This window comes from Lissotriton helveticus, chromosome 5_1 (assembly GCF_964261635.1).
Source record: "Lissotriton helveticus chromosome 5_1, aLisHel1.1, whole genome shotgun sequence".
Classification (NCBI taxonomy): domain Eukaryota; kingdom Metazoa; phylum Chordata; class Amphibia; order Caudata; family Salamandridae; genus Lissotriton; species Lissotriton helveticus.
The window spans coordinates 2,108,098,138-2,108,113,202 of record NC_136065.1 but is presented as its reverse complement, the minus strand read 5'-3'; the positions used below and the strand labels follow the sequence as shown (position 1 = coordinate 2,108,113,202).

Below are 15,065 nucleotides of genomic sequence, written 5' to 3'. Positions count from 1 at the left end.
CCCTACTGTTGCTCTAAAAGTAATATGCGTTGTAATGGTATGCGTTGTAATGGAATACGTTGTGATGGAATGTGTTGTGATGGAATGCGTTGTGATGGCATGCAATGTAAAATCATGCATTGTAATGGACGTTGGGATGTAAAAACTGCGTTGTAAAGGCATGCGTTGTAAATGTGTGCGTTGTATTGTCATGCATCCATCTAAAACCAGCCAGGACTATTGTCACCGTCAATGGTTGTTAGCTTTTTAAGATAATATTGAAAATGTTTTCCTGCTGAAATGATGAGACTGTGAATGAAACATTCCTGAGGCCTGTTGAAGGGCTGATGGTCTTCAAAGGGTCTCAATCGTTCCTGCTAAGTTCACTCTGTTTGACAGGCTTGCCCTTTTTCTTCCCACACCTTTTCCATCTGCACATATTACACCTCATCTCTTTCCTTTTCAGCACCCTCTTTTCACTCTCTCCTGAATGCACTACTTTGCATTTTCTCCACTTTACCACACCCAATGCACTAACTCCCCTGTAATCACTGCATTTTCTTTTACTTTCGCCTTGTCGATATTTTGTCAGCTGTGTACTGCCTTCATGCACATTCATACTTAATCACAACTGTAATTTGGAACACACGACCCCTGCACTGTGCATTCTGCAGAGAGGCCAAGGATTGGATGACCATGGATTCTGAACACCTTTTGACCTACTGGCAGGTACTGTGAGAAACTTGCACTGGCTTCAGCCTCAACTCCCGCGTTCTCAACCGGGGCTGTTATGAATTCCTAGAGGAGACTCAGTGTGAAGTACACACAATACAAGAGTAATATGCTACACACACAAACAAATACAGAAGCACAGCGCCCTTGAAGTAGCTGACACTCTGAGGGAATGCATGATTAAATAAAACCTAAAATATAACTATGATCTAAACGCTGCCTTGGAGTACTTGGAAGATTTTTACATTTATTGTCCAGAAATTGATCAGCGGTTTTGCCAATATAGTTAATAAATACAGGGCCCGTTAGGGATTTGCCTCAGTGTCTGTTTTTAACTACTACTGTGTCCAAGACTTGAATTGACCAGGCCAAATTAAAGTTCTGTTCCAAAGGCATTATTAGTGAATTATATATGAGAACCAGATATTTTAAAAGAGACCCACTTGTTGCCTTCCCATTTTTTTCTAGGCACAGGGAGTTTAAATTATCTGTCAGAATCACAGGCCCTTTAGTCAAAGCCAGATTCAAACCTTGGTCAATTTCAAACTTGGTTCTCCAGTTCCAAAGTCAGTGTGTCTGACCCTTAGAACACACCGCCTCCCTTTAACCCCTTCCGTGCTCCCGTCGGCCGTCGCGAGCACTACCTCCCTGGCGCTGCGAATGGCCAACGGCCGACGCAGCTCCACCCACTCCGTGGAACGCCCGCACTGCGGCGAAATAATCGCCGTGGTAAACGGGTTAAAGCTGCCACAATATGTCAACAGTTACAAAACCCTCTCTTCCTAGTCTGTACCCAGATAGTGCTCACTACCTTCCTGTGCATAACTAGGGTATACCCCTTCGGCCACCCGACACAGCCAGACATCTAATTTACAGCAGTGTAGTCAAGAGGCCTTACCTTCCAAGGTGTAATAATGTGTGAATCTCTCACCGTGTAATCAGGAGCCCCCTAACTTCCCACACAGTACGATCATTCACAGACCCCTCACCAGTAGCGGCTGCTACCGATCGGGAGTAGTGGAGCAGAGAGAAAATGAAAAAAAAAAACGTACCTGGGTCTGCTGGCTGCCGCCTCTCCTCCGTCCTCTTCTTCCTGTCTCTGCCGGCAGGAGGAAGCTGCAAGAAGCACCTGGGCTCACAAGCTCCCCCTAGCCAATCACAACGCTGCTATGCAACATTGTGATTGGTCTGAGCGCCGTGGATCGGTGCTCAGATGTGGACTTGGAGGCATTGCATGTTACTCAGCAAACTGTGTAAAGCAAGCCTGGTTGGGAAGATGCAAAGTGCACAGGGCTATTTGGCCAGCCAGAGAGGGCCGACCAAGCAGTCATGTGAACATAAGGAGTGCAAACCACTCCCCTCCCCGCCCTCTACGAGAGCCACTGACTTCAATAGGAACAAGCATTGGAAATGCAATAGGTCTCGGATTTATTTGAGTTAGAGCTAATGGCATTGTAAATGGCAATGTCTTTTAGCCATGTGTTATGGAGTGTATGCATGTGGTGTGTAGTGGAATTATGTGGTTTGGATTGGAATTGTTCACCCTACACACTCACACACTGTTTACCCTGCACACTCACACACTGTTCACCCTGCACACTCACACACTGTTCACCCTGCACACACACACTGTTCACCCTGCAAACACACACTGTTCACCATGCAAATACACACTGTTCACCCTGCAAACACACACTGTTCACCCAGCACACACACACTGTTCATCCTACACACACACACTGCTCACCCTACACACTCTCACACTGCTCACCCTGCACACTCACACACTGTCACCCTTCACACTCACACACTGCTCACCCTACACACTCACACACTGCTCACCCTACACACTCACACACTGCTCACACTCATACACTGCTCACCCTACACGCTCACACACTGCTCACCCTGCACGCTCACACAATGTTCACCCTGCACGCTCACACACTGTTAACCCTGTATACTCACACACAGCTCACCCTGCACGCTCATACACTGCTCACACTACACACTCACACACACTCTGCCCTCAACAGCACTCTGCCCTCAACTGCACTCTGCCCTCAACTGCACTCTGCCCTCAACAGCACACAGCACTCTGCCCTCAACAGCACACAGCACTCTGCCCTCAACAGCACACAGCACTCTGCCCTCAACAGCACACAGCACTCTGCCCTCAACAGCACACGGCACTCTGCCCTCAACAGCACACAGCACTCTGCCCTCAACAGCACTCTGCACTCTGCCCTCAACAGCACTCTGCACTCACACAATGTTCACCCTGCACGCTTACACACTGTTAACCCTGCATACTCACACACTGCTCACCCTGCACGCTCATACACTGCTCACACGACACACTCACACACTGCTCACCCTACGTAATGCGAAAAGACCTAGCTCTGCCCTTTGGCCTGTGCTTTAATCGTACAGTAGGTTGTGAGTAGTTGCGCTTGATTGGTTGAGGCGTCCCCTCCTTGCTGCTCCCCTCACAAAGGGCCGGCTGCCTCAATGAAGCTCCCAAGACACGTGCTCAGCTGTTCTTTGTTTGAGCTCCTGTGTGTCAGTGCACCGTGTAAGCGCACAAGCATACTCTGCTCTCTCTGGAACAGTCACTCTGCACTCTGCCCTCAACAGCACACAGCACTCTGCCCTCAACAGCACACAGCACTCTGCACTCAACAGCACACAGCACTCTGCACTCAACAGCACACAGCACTCTGCCCTCAATAGCACACATCACTCTGCCCTCAACAGCACTCTGCACTCTGCCCTCAACAGCATGCACTCAACAGCACACAACACTCTGCCCTCAACAGCACACAGCACTCTGCCCTCAACAGCACACAGCACTCTGCACTCAACAGCACACAGCACTCTGCACTCAACAGCACACAGCACTCTGCCCTCAACAGCACTCTGCCCTCAACAGCACTCTGCACTCTGCCCTCAACAGCACTCTGCACTCACACAATGTTCACCCTGCACGCTCACACACTGTTAACCCTGCATACTCACACACTGCTCACCCTGCACGCTCATACACTGCTCACACTACACACTCACACACTGCTCACCCTACGTAATGCGAAAAGACCTAGCTCTGCCCTTTGGCCTGTGCTTTAATCGTACAGTAGGTTGTGAGTAGTTGCGCTTGATTGGTTGAGGCGTCCCCTCCTTGCTGCTTCCCTCACAGAGGGCCGGCTGCCTCAATGAAGCTCCCAAGACACGTGTTCAGCTGTTCTTTGTTTTAGCTCCTGTGTGTCAGTGCACCGTGTAAGCGCACAAGCATACCCTGCTCTCTCTGGAACAGTCACTCTGCACTCTGCCCTCAACACTCTGCCCTCAACAGCACTCTGCCCTCAACAGCAAATCTGCCCTCAACAGCACACAGCACTCTGCCCTCAACAGCACACAGCACTCTGCCCTCAACAGCACACAGCAGTCTGCCCTCAACAGCACACAGCACTCTGCACTCAACAGAACACAGCACTCTGCACTCAACAGAACACAGCACTCTGCCCTCAACAGTACACAGCACTCTGCACACAACAGCACACATCACTCTGCCCTCAACAGCACACATCACTCTGCCCTCAACAGCACACATCACTCTGCCCTCAACAGCACACATCACTCTGCCCTCAACAGCATGCACTCAACAGCACACATCACTCTGCCCTCAACAGCATGCACTCAACAGCACACAGCACTCTGCCCTCAACAGCACGCAGCACTCTGCCCTCAACAGCATGCACTCAACAGCACACAGCACTCTGCCCTCAACAGCACGCAGCACTCAACAGCACTCTGCCCTCAACAGCACTCTGCCCTCAACAGCACTCTGCCCTCAACAGCACTCTGCCCTCAACAGCACTCTGCCCTCAACAGCACTCTGCCCTCAACAGCACTCTGCACTCAACAGCACTCTGCACTCAACAGCACTCTGCACTCAACAGCACTCTGCACTCAACAGCACTCTGCACTCTGCCCTCAACAGCACTCTGCACTCACACAATGTTCACCCTGCACGCTCACACACTGTTAACCCTGCATACTCACACACTACTCACCCTGCACGCTCATACACTGCTCACACTACACACTCACACACTGCTCACCGTACGTAATGCGAAAAGACCTAGCTCTGCCCTTTGGCCTGTGTTTAATCGCACAATAGGTTGTGAGTAGTTGCGCTTGATTGGTTGAGGCGTCCCCTCCTTCCTGCTCCCCTCACAGAGGGCAGGCTGCCTCAATGAAGCTCCCAAGACACGCGTTCAGCTGTTCTTTGTTTTAGCTCCTGTGTGTCAGTGCACCGTGTAAGCGCACAAGCATACCCTGCTCTCTCTGGAACAGTCACTCTGCACTCTGCCATCAACACTCTGCCCTCAACAGCACTCTGCCCTCAACAGCACTCTGCTCTCAAAAGCACACAGCACTCTGCACTCAACAGCACACAGCACTCTGCACTCAACAGCACACAGCACTCTGCACTCAACAGCACACAGCACTCTGCACTCAACAGCACACAGCACTCTGGCCTCAACAGCACACAGCACACAGCACTCTGCCCTCAACAGCATCTGCACTCTGCCCTCAACAGCATGCACTCAACAGCACACAGCACTCTGCCCTCAACAGCACACATCACTCTGCACTCAACAGCACACGGCACTCTGCCCTCAACAGCACACGGCACTCTGCCCTCAACAGCACTCGGCACTCTGCCCTCAACAGCACTCTGCACTCTGCCCTCAACAGCACTCTGCACTCTGCCCTCAACAGCACTCTGCACTCTGCCCTCAACAGCACTCTGCACTCTGCCCTCAACAGCACTCTGCACTCTGCCCTCAACAGCACTCTGCACTCAACAGCACTCTGCACTCAACAGCACACAGCACTCTGCACTCAACAGCACACAGCACTCAACAGCACACAGCACTCAACAGCACACAGCACTCAACAGCACACAGCACTCAACAGCACACAGCACTCTGCACTCAATAGCACTCTGCACTCAACAGCACTCTGGCCTCAACAGCACACAGCACTCTGCCCTCAACAGCACACAGCTCACTGCACTCAACAGCACACAGCACTCTGCACTCAACAGCACACTGCACTCTGCACTCAACAGCACACTGCACTCTGCCCTCAACAGCACTCTGCACTCTGCCCTCAACAGCACTCTGCACGCAACAGCACTCTGTACTCAACAGCACACAGCACTCTGCCCTCAACTGCACACAGCACTCTGCCCTCAACAGCACTCTGCCCTCAACAGCACTCTGCCCTCAACAGCACTCTGCCCTCAACAGCACTCTGCCCTCAACAGCACTCTGCCCTCAACAGCACTCTGCCCTCAACAGCACTCTGCCCTCAACAGCACTCTGCCCTCAACAGCACTCTGCCCTCAACAGCACTCTACACTCAACAGCACTCTACACTCAACAGCACTCTACACTCAACAGCACACAGCACTCTGCACTCAACAGCACACAGCACTCAACAGCACACAGCACTCAACAGCACACAGCACTCAACAGCACACAGCACTCAACAGCACACAGCACTCAACAGCACTCTGCACTCAACAGCACTCTGCACTCAACAGCATACAGCACGCAACAGCACTCTGCACTCAACAGCATACAGCACGCAACAGCACTCTGCACTCAACAGCACACAGCACTCTGCCCTCAACAGCACTCTGCCCTCAACAGCACACAGCACTCAACAGCACTCTGCACTCAACAGCACACAGCACTCTGCACTCAACAGCACACAGCACTCTGCACTCAACAGCACACAGCACTCTGCACTCAACAGCACACAGCACTCTGCCCTCAACAGCACTCTGCCCTCAACAGCACTCTGCCCTCAACAGCACTCTGCCCTCAACAGCACTCTGCCCTCAACAGCACTCTGCCCTCTACAGCACTCTGCCCTCTACAGCACTCTGCCCTCTACAGCACTCTGCCCTCTACAGCACTCTGCCCTCTACAGCACTCTGCCCTCTACAGCACTCTGCCCTCTACAGCACTCTGCACTGTACAGCACTCTGCACTGTACAGCACTCTGCACTGTACAGCACTCTGCACTGTACAGCACTCTGCACTGTACAGCACTCTGCACTGTACAGCACTCTGCACTGTACAGCACTCTGCACTGTACAGCACACAGCACTGTACAGCACTCTGCACTCAACAGCACACATCACTCAAAAGCACTCTGCACTCAACAGCACACAGCACTCTGCCCTCAACAGCACTCTTCCCTCAACAGCACTCTGCCCTCAACAGCACTCTGCCCTCAGCAGCACTCTGCACAATACAGCACTCTGCACTCTAGAGCGCTCTGTACTCTACAGCACTCTGCACTCAACAGCACTCTGCACTCAACAGCACTCTGCCCTCAACAGCACTCTGCACTGAACAGCTCACAGCACTCTGCACCCAACAGCATACAGCACTCTTCACTAAACAGCACACAGCACTCTGCACTCAACAGCACCTAATGCTTATAGAGTGGTCTGTATTCCGGTTTGTACGGAGGACACATGGGTTGTCGACAAAGGGAAAGAAGGAATGGAAAGCAACAAAAGTGCCCAAACGCCTTGGATGGCATCCCTATGAGGCAAAAAGGGGCCTCGGAGAGGCTCTGTGGCACTGGCATACGTATAGTGTACAGGGGCCACTTTTTACAGACGCCTCACCTTGAATCCAACTGGTACAGAGTTTGAGGAGGATAGCATAACCTCACAGCGATCACACAATGAGCCAATGGAGAGCCCAGGATTGAAACTGAACATGGGGCCAACACTGGGGTTTAAGATGCCAAGGAAAAAGGCACAGGTGGGATTAAATGCACAGAATGCTCGTACATTTATTGTTTAAGCGCTGAGGTATTTCACAGGTACGGAGTAAGTGTTAGGAGGCTCAGGCAGGAAGGGTAGGGTTCACTTCATCCAGTGGGTTCTCTACTGTGTAACCCAGACACCAGGCTAGAGGTAATTTGTTAAAGCTTTTGCAATAAATTATAAGAAACACACCTCTGAGAAGCACCAACATTTTTTTTTTCATTTGAAGCACTGATACCCAGTAAATACCCAATACAGGAGATAACAACAATATTGAAGTAAAGTAAAGGACTGGGATGCGGCCGTGCAGGAGGGACTAGCACAGAGTTCAGGTCTGGGAAGGTTATTGACGGAGGACGAGTGTCTGCTCACAATTTGGAAGGCGTGTGGGGCCCTTGGGTTTCTGTGGCTGAATACATGATTTTGTTTAGTTGTGTCTAAATATGTTTTCCTGTCCGTAGAGCCTCCCCCTGCACCCGAACAATGCACGCAGAATAAATTATTATCTTGAAATAATATCACTGTAAGTAATCTCTGTGACCCCCCCCATTTCTCACATGTGGTCCTGTTTTAGATCTAAAATAACCTTTTTTTATGGATGTTACGTTAAAGCAAACATATTTCTCTGCAAATTGTCTGTAATCGACACTCACACACCACTCAGAAAATTAAATCAAAGGAAAACGCAATTGAAAACAATCTGTTTAAAGAATTTTTCTGGGGCATCAGGGCAAGGTCTCTGCAGAACAAAGCTGGGTGGAATCAGTGTGCGCAATATATAATTGTACTACTGTGACTGGTATGGTAGAATTGCTGCAGCTGATACAGTGGAATTCTTGATCCGGAGTTCGTCCGGCTTCTTGCCACGTTCACCTTTTCAGCAGTGTTTAAAAAGCTCCATTTGTGCCCGTGCCGGGTGGCAGAGGGCATCTAAATACCACGCCTACTTGCCTCTGGCAGCTTTGCCGAGGGGGTTGTGTCTCCTCCCTGCTGCTTGTCGCTATCAGCTGCCATTTGTTGGAGGGCTGCCCACCCAGCTGTGCAGAACGGGATCTGACAAATTAGGCTTGGAAGGAGCCACTCATAGACGGCTGGGGGCTGCTTGCTGCTGGGCTCAGGCACACTGGGTGCGTCGGTGGGGCCGTGCAGGAGGGACTAGCACGGAGTTCAGGTCTGGGAGGGTTAGTGACGGAGGACGAGTGTCTGCTTACAGGTTTAAAGGCGCGTGGGGTTCTCTGCTTTCTGTGGCTGAATTGCAAGATTTTAAAACAACACAGTATGATAAAATGTAATCTTCAAAAAACCGATAAAATATAATCTCGAAAAACGGACATACATTAAGCAGCTGCTAATACAACAAGGAAGCTGCGCGCTGAGCGCTGCAGAATTGTGAACGCGCCCGTTCACTAACGGAGGCACCCTGACAGCTCCTAATTATAATTTATGTACTTCTTTGCGCGAGCACGAACGAAATATGCCCAAAATGGCGGAACAAAACTACATTTACCCTATCACTTCAAGCCTATTAAAACGAAAACACAAGGAAGACGAATCACTGACCAGATGACAGAAAACGCTAAGGAATGTGTGGAATTCCTCTCACCAAGGCCCTAGGAGATACTTCTTTTTTTTCTCCTTTAACATTAGTTCTCGAAACTCCTCCCAGTTTCACTGGGAGGAGTCAGTCCGAGCCCTAAAAATACAATGATAATAACGATACGTTCTCATTTTCTTTTTTCTTTTGAGCAGTGGGGCAATGCTACTAGGCCTTAGTGAAGGAGCCGCCACTGCCCCTCACGGTCCAGAGTGTAACCAGAGACAGACACCTCACCTCTCACAGTGTAACCAGAGACAGACACCTCACCACCAGAAACAGACACCTCACCACCAGAAACAGACACCTCACCTCTCACAGTAGAACCAGAGACAGACACCTCACCACCAGAGACAGACACCTCACCTCTCACAGTGTAACCAGAGACAGACACCTCACCACCAGAGACAGACACCTCACCTCTCACAGTAGAACCAGAGACAGACACCTCACCACCAGAAACAGACACCTCACCTCTCACAGTAGAACCAGAGACAGACACCTCACCACCAGAGACAGACACCTCACCTCTCACAGTAGAACCAGAGACAGACACCTCACCACCAGAAACAGACACCTCACCTCTCACAGTAGAACCAGAGACAGACACCTCACCACCAGAAACAGACACCTCACCTCTCACAGTGTAACCAGAGACAGACACCTCACCACCAGAAACAGACACCTCACCTCTCAGTGTAACCAGAGACAGACACCTCACCACCAGAAACAGACACCTCACCTCTCACAGTGTAACCAGAGACAGACACCTCACCACCAGAAACAGACACCTCACCTCTCAGTGTAACCAGAGACAGACACCTCACCACCAGAAACAGACACCTCACCTCTCACAGTGTAACCAGAGACAGACACCTCACCACCAGAAACAGACACCTCACCTCTCACAGTGTAAACCGAGACAGACCCTTCTCCTCTGAGCGTAATCAGAGACAGACCCCTCACCTTCCAGAATGTAATCAGAGACATACTCCTCACTTTTAGTATAATCATGGCAGACGCTTCTCCTTCGAGTGTAATCAAAGGCAGACGACTCAGTTCTCAGAATAGCATCAGAAAAAGACCCCTCACCTCTCACAGTGTAACCAGGAACAGACCCCTCACCTCTCACAGTGTAATCACAAATAGACCCCTCACCTCTCATAGTGTAACCAGGGAGAGACTCATCATCTCTCAAAGTGTAATAAGGAACAAACCTTCACCTCTCACAGTGTAACTAGGGAAAGACCCCCTCACTACTCACAGTCAGTAGCGGTCGCTGGTGGGAGTGCTGCCGGGCGGAGATGTGGGGCCGGGGAGTGGCAGGGTGGGGATAGGGTGGGGGTTGTAAACTACAGAATACAGTCAAATACAGGTAAGTAAACATATAAATAAATAAAACGAACTTCGTTGCGCGCACTGCATCGCGTTTGGTAGCACTGCCACCACAGACTGCTACTGCTCACAGTGTAACCAGAGACAGACAATTCACTGCTCGGCCCTCACAGAGTAATCAGAAACTGACCCTTCATCTTTCACGGTGTAATCAGGAACAGACCAGAAACTGCCAACAGTGTAATCGAGGTCAGACCGCTCACCAATGTTGTTGTACTCCCCACCTTTCACAGTGTAATCAGCGTCGAACCTGTTGCCACTCACAGACCCCTCAGCTCTCACAGTGCACCCAGGGGTGAACCTATGACCTCTCACAGGCCCCTCACCTCTCACAGGCCGCTCACCTCTCACAGGCTCCTCACCTCTCACACTGTAACCAGGTACATATTCCACAACTCAGTGGTAAGGCCCAAAACACCAGCAGGCCGACTTTCAAAAACACAGACCTCATATGCCAGGCATCATTGGCACCTGGACCAGGTCCACGTGGCACCAGCGCTCTTCAAGCTGCATGGCCGCCCATCACTGGTGGTCTTCAAACGTCTCACCTTGACACAGAAAATGCTCAGCAGAAAGACCACTACCCACAATATCAACACGTATTCTGGTTAGGACTTTTCAAGCTCCTCGTGGTGCCCAGCACCGGGAGCAAGGTAGGGGTGGGCGGAATTTGCGTTGTCACGCTACGCAAACCTCTGAGAAACGGTAAAAAATCTCTGCGAGCATGCAAAAGTTCTGCAAACATGCGGAATTGCTTGTTCCGCCCATTCGCGATGTTTTTTTCTTGTTCGCGAACGCTGTTTGCGTGCTCGGGGAGAAATATCTTGTGAAAAATGTTTTTGAAAGCGCGAACAAGCAAAAAATTCCCCGAAGCCGCGGCTCGTAGAATTTGGGCAATTTCTCGTTCTCTGCGGAACGAGAAATTACCCAAATTTCGCGCGTGGAACAGAATTTACCGCTCAGACCTAGAGCAAGGGCACAGGGGGGGAACGAGGAGGGGGGTTACCACTCCGTGCTTGTTAGCAACCTTATGGTGTGGACAAAAACTGTACAATGAAAGTAACACAACATAGCAACACAGCAGTCTTTAGGCGCTGAAAGGCAGTCAGTAGCACCATACCAACTCGTGTCATAAAATAAATACTCCAGAGGGATCAATAAACTCAGAGGGATTCTGTGTTTGCGTCGCTGCGCGAGCGCCAGGCTGTGCTAGAGCTTAGATACCACGGGGTTTAAGCGCTATACAAATGCTTGGATAACTATGTAAATACAAATATTTGCCAGTGAATAGATAGACACGCACAGGGCTTATCAAGCTGGGCTTATCTGCAGCGTTTGAGGAGGGATGGCGAGCTTGACGAAGTTGGAATTCGTCAGCTGAGCAAACGTTTGTAACTTCACGAAAATAGCAAAGTAAAAACATGGAAGCAAGAAAATTAGCTTTAGAAGGACGTTATGGGGAAGAGAAACAGATGAAATCTACTTTTTGTAGGGGAATTCTTCCATCAAAAACAAGTATTTGTGGTGAAAAACATGTGGAAAAACCTTGTATTCGCTGCATTCCCCACCTCCAAGTGAACTTTTGCAAAGGAAAAAGACTTAGTTAGTGGAATTATAATGTCACAAACTCATTCTTTTGATAGGCAAGAAGTTGTGTCTTTGAGGAAACACCGGCTGCACAGGTCGGCCACAAACTGCAAAAAGAAAGGGGCGCACCCCGCATAGTCAAGGCACCACTCTGCACTGAACATAGACAACCTCAAGCTCCCTTATAGACCAGTAGAACAGGAAATGACCTCACTGGAAAATGACTGAACGCCATCTTGGACAGGAAAGTGCAGACAGCACAAATTAAGAAGACGACTAGCAAGGAATATAAACCTAACCACATCTGCCATCCCAGAAAATTGACTGTTCAGCAACCTGCATCTGGAACCTCTGGGCCACCATACTGCCACACGACTGCCTTCGAACTCTCAGCCGGATATCCTAAACCCATACAGGCAGAGAAACCAGCCACCAACTGACCCCGTCAGGACCAGCAAAGCCACAGACACTGCAAGGGCGGCCTGCTGTCCATGGCAAAGGAGACAGGGAGCCCTTCCTGGGCGCAAAGTACATCCATGGAACCAAGGGCCATATGTATCAAGCCAAATTGAGTTCGCAAACGCCGAAATTCACAGAATTTCGGCGTTTGCGAATGCAATTTGGACTAAAGGTATGTATGAAGGAAATCTGCATTAAAAATAAGGAATCGCAAAATATGCGATTCCTTATCTTGCGATTGCATTTAAGGAATCGCAAATTTAGCGATTCCTTAAATGCAATGTAAGAAGCCCAAAAAAATAGCAAATTGGCCTTAAGGAATCGCAAATTACCACCAACTTCTAGTTGGTGGTAAGTTGCAAATTCCTTTCAAAATGAATATTTTTTAATTTTTCAAAGTGCCATGTGACGCACTTACATGCCCTTAGGGCATGTATGTGCGCCCCATGTGCAACCATGCGGATTTCAGGGGTGCAACAGGGTGTCCTTTGGACACCCCTGCATACTTGAAAATATTCTAAATTTGCGATTAGCAAATTGCGAATCGCACATTTCCTCTTCATTCCTATGGGCCTCCTGGCCCATAGAAATGAATGGGAAATTATTCCTTAATTGCGATTAGAAATTTGCTAATCGCAATTAAGGAATTTGAAGAAATCGCTAAAAAGAAGCTAATTTCTACATACATACCATTTTGCGATTTCTAAATAGCGATTCCTTAAAAATCGCTATTTAGGAATCGCAAAACGGAATGTTGATACATATGGCCCCAAGACCCTTCTGGTGTGTTCTGTCTGAAGATGTCATTCACCCCCAAATCCCAGGGGGGTGGGAGGGTCAGCCCTCCTTTGCTTTTACCATCTTCACAAATTTTCCCCATCAATAGGCTAGCATTTGTATCCATGGATAAACTGAAGCACTAAACGGTGTTCTTGGCATACACAGGCCCACTAATGGATCAGTGAACACCACATCGATAACACAGTTTTATTTTGCACTTTTGAGCACAGTGTCCGTGCGTCCGTAACCTCGCGCGTCCTCCCTGTTGTTATGGAATACCCTCTTCTTCCCCTCTCTTTTCCCTTTACAACCCCTGAATCTTTTCCTGCGTGCAGGAACAACTAAGAATCCTAGGTCCTTTGCATTATGGAGGCCTTAATAAAGATTTTTCCTGAAGGCCAGCCAATGACGTCACTCGAATCCAAACATCTCCTTTTTCCAATCATGTTTGAACATTTTCCAATATTTTTATCCATGATTTGTTTAACTGATGGATTTGAACACCAGAAATGGAAAAACTAAGCCAGACGCGTCAAACAACTGTCAGCTCTCAGGCAGATTCATCTAACAGGGGCAAAGTTATTAGCAAACCCCAAATAGCATTTCCCACAAAAAAGTGTAGCTTAACCATAGCTACAAAGCCACTTCCCTATACCCTTATGGGTGTTTCGCTTTGGATAATGGCGTCCTACGATGAATAATGTCACATGGGGTTCGCGCCACCCGGTAATAGGACAGAAGGCCAGAGGCCAAGCACTTTGTATGGGTCCTATTTGTTGAAACTTAAACTTCAGTTTCACTCTGAGGCAAAAGTCTATTTCAGATAAAGAAGCCACGAAAAGAGTCAATTTCTGTAATTCAGCAAATATATCATATAATGGATGGGTTAAGAGGGGCTTCTACACGTTTCATCACTTCTACCCAATAGAGGCTTCAGCACGAGATTTTGCTTGCACTTACACGGTAAATGAACTGAATGACACTCGCTGAATTACAAAACTTGAGGTGCTGGCGCAGAACAAATAAGAAGGCATTTGGGGGGCTCTGGGAGGGACCTGTAAGGGCCACAGGGAACCTGAGTGCAAATTCAACTATCTTTATACTTGTTGATGCATCAACAAACTCAATCTGCGGACGTTAATTATGCATCGTCCTGATGTAAGGAACTAAGAGAGCCACAAAATGTTGACACTATGCCTGGTTGAGTCAGAAATATCATATATACAAATTAACTCCCTGTATCATTTTACTGAATAAATAATGAATTTGGATGGGAGGGTAATATTACGCAAGCACTCACTTCACCCACAGGTTGATAGAGAAATAGGAAGACTTCCATGGAATAATTAATTATGCGCTTATTGTTGTCAATGCTGTGAAACGGGCTGGCCAGTACTAAGCGCAATGCACTCATTAAAACAATGTTAGTTGTTTGGTGCAGTGAGAAGGATAAACCAACCTTCTTGAGCAAACCCTAGGTCAAAAACAAAATACTCTGGCTGGTTCTAGGCTCAAGTTTTAGTAGCTTGAACACTTGCTTCTTAGAAACCAGACTGCTTTCTAGAAGCTAGACGCAGGGTTGGTGCCAGTTTGGCAAATTCGTATCTCCTCCTGGTGGTGCCTAGTCCCAATAATTAAACAAAGTGGTTTAATCCATTTGACTCATGGTATTTTTTAAGC

The 15,065-nt window shown here is 48.9% G+C and overlaps 1 protein-coding gene across 4 annotated transcripts in view; it reads right to left on the bottom strand.

Moving 5' to 3' along the window:
• Nucleotides 1-15,065, bottom strand: part of RALGDS (ral guanine nucleotide dissociation stimulator) — a 375,186-nt gene that overhangs the window by 81,882 nt on the left and 278,239 nt on the right. The window lies entirely within an intron of this gene.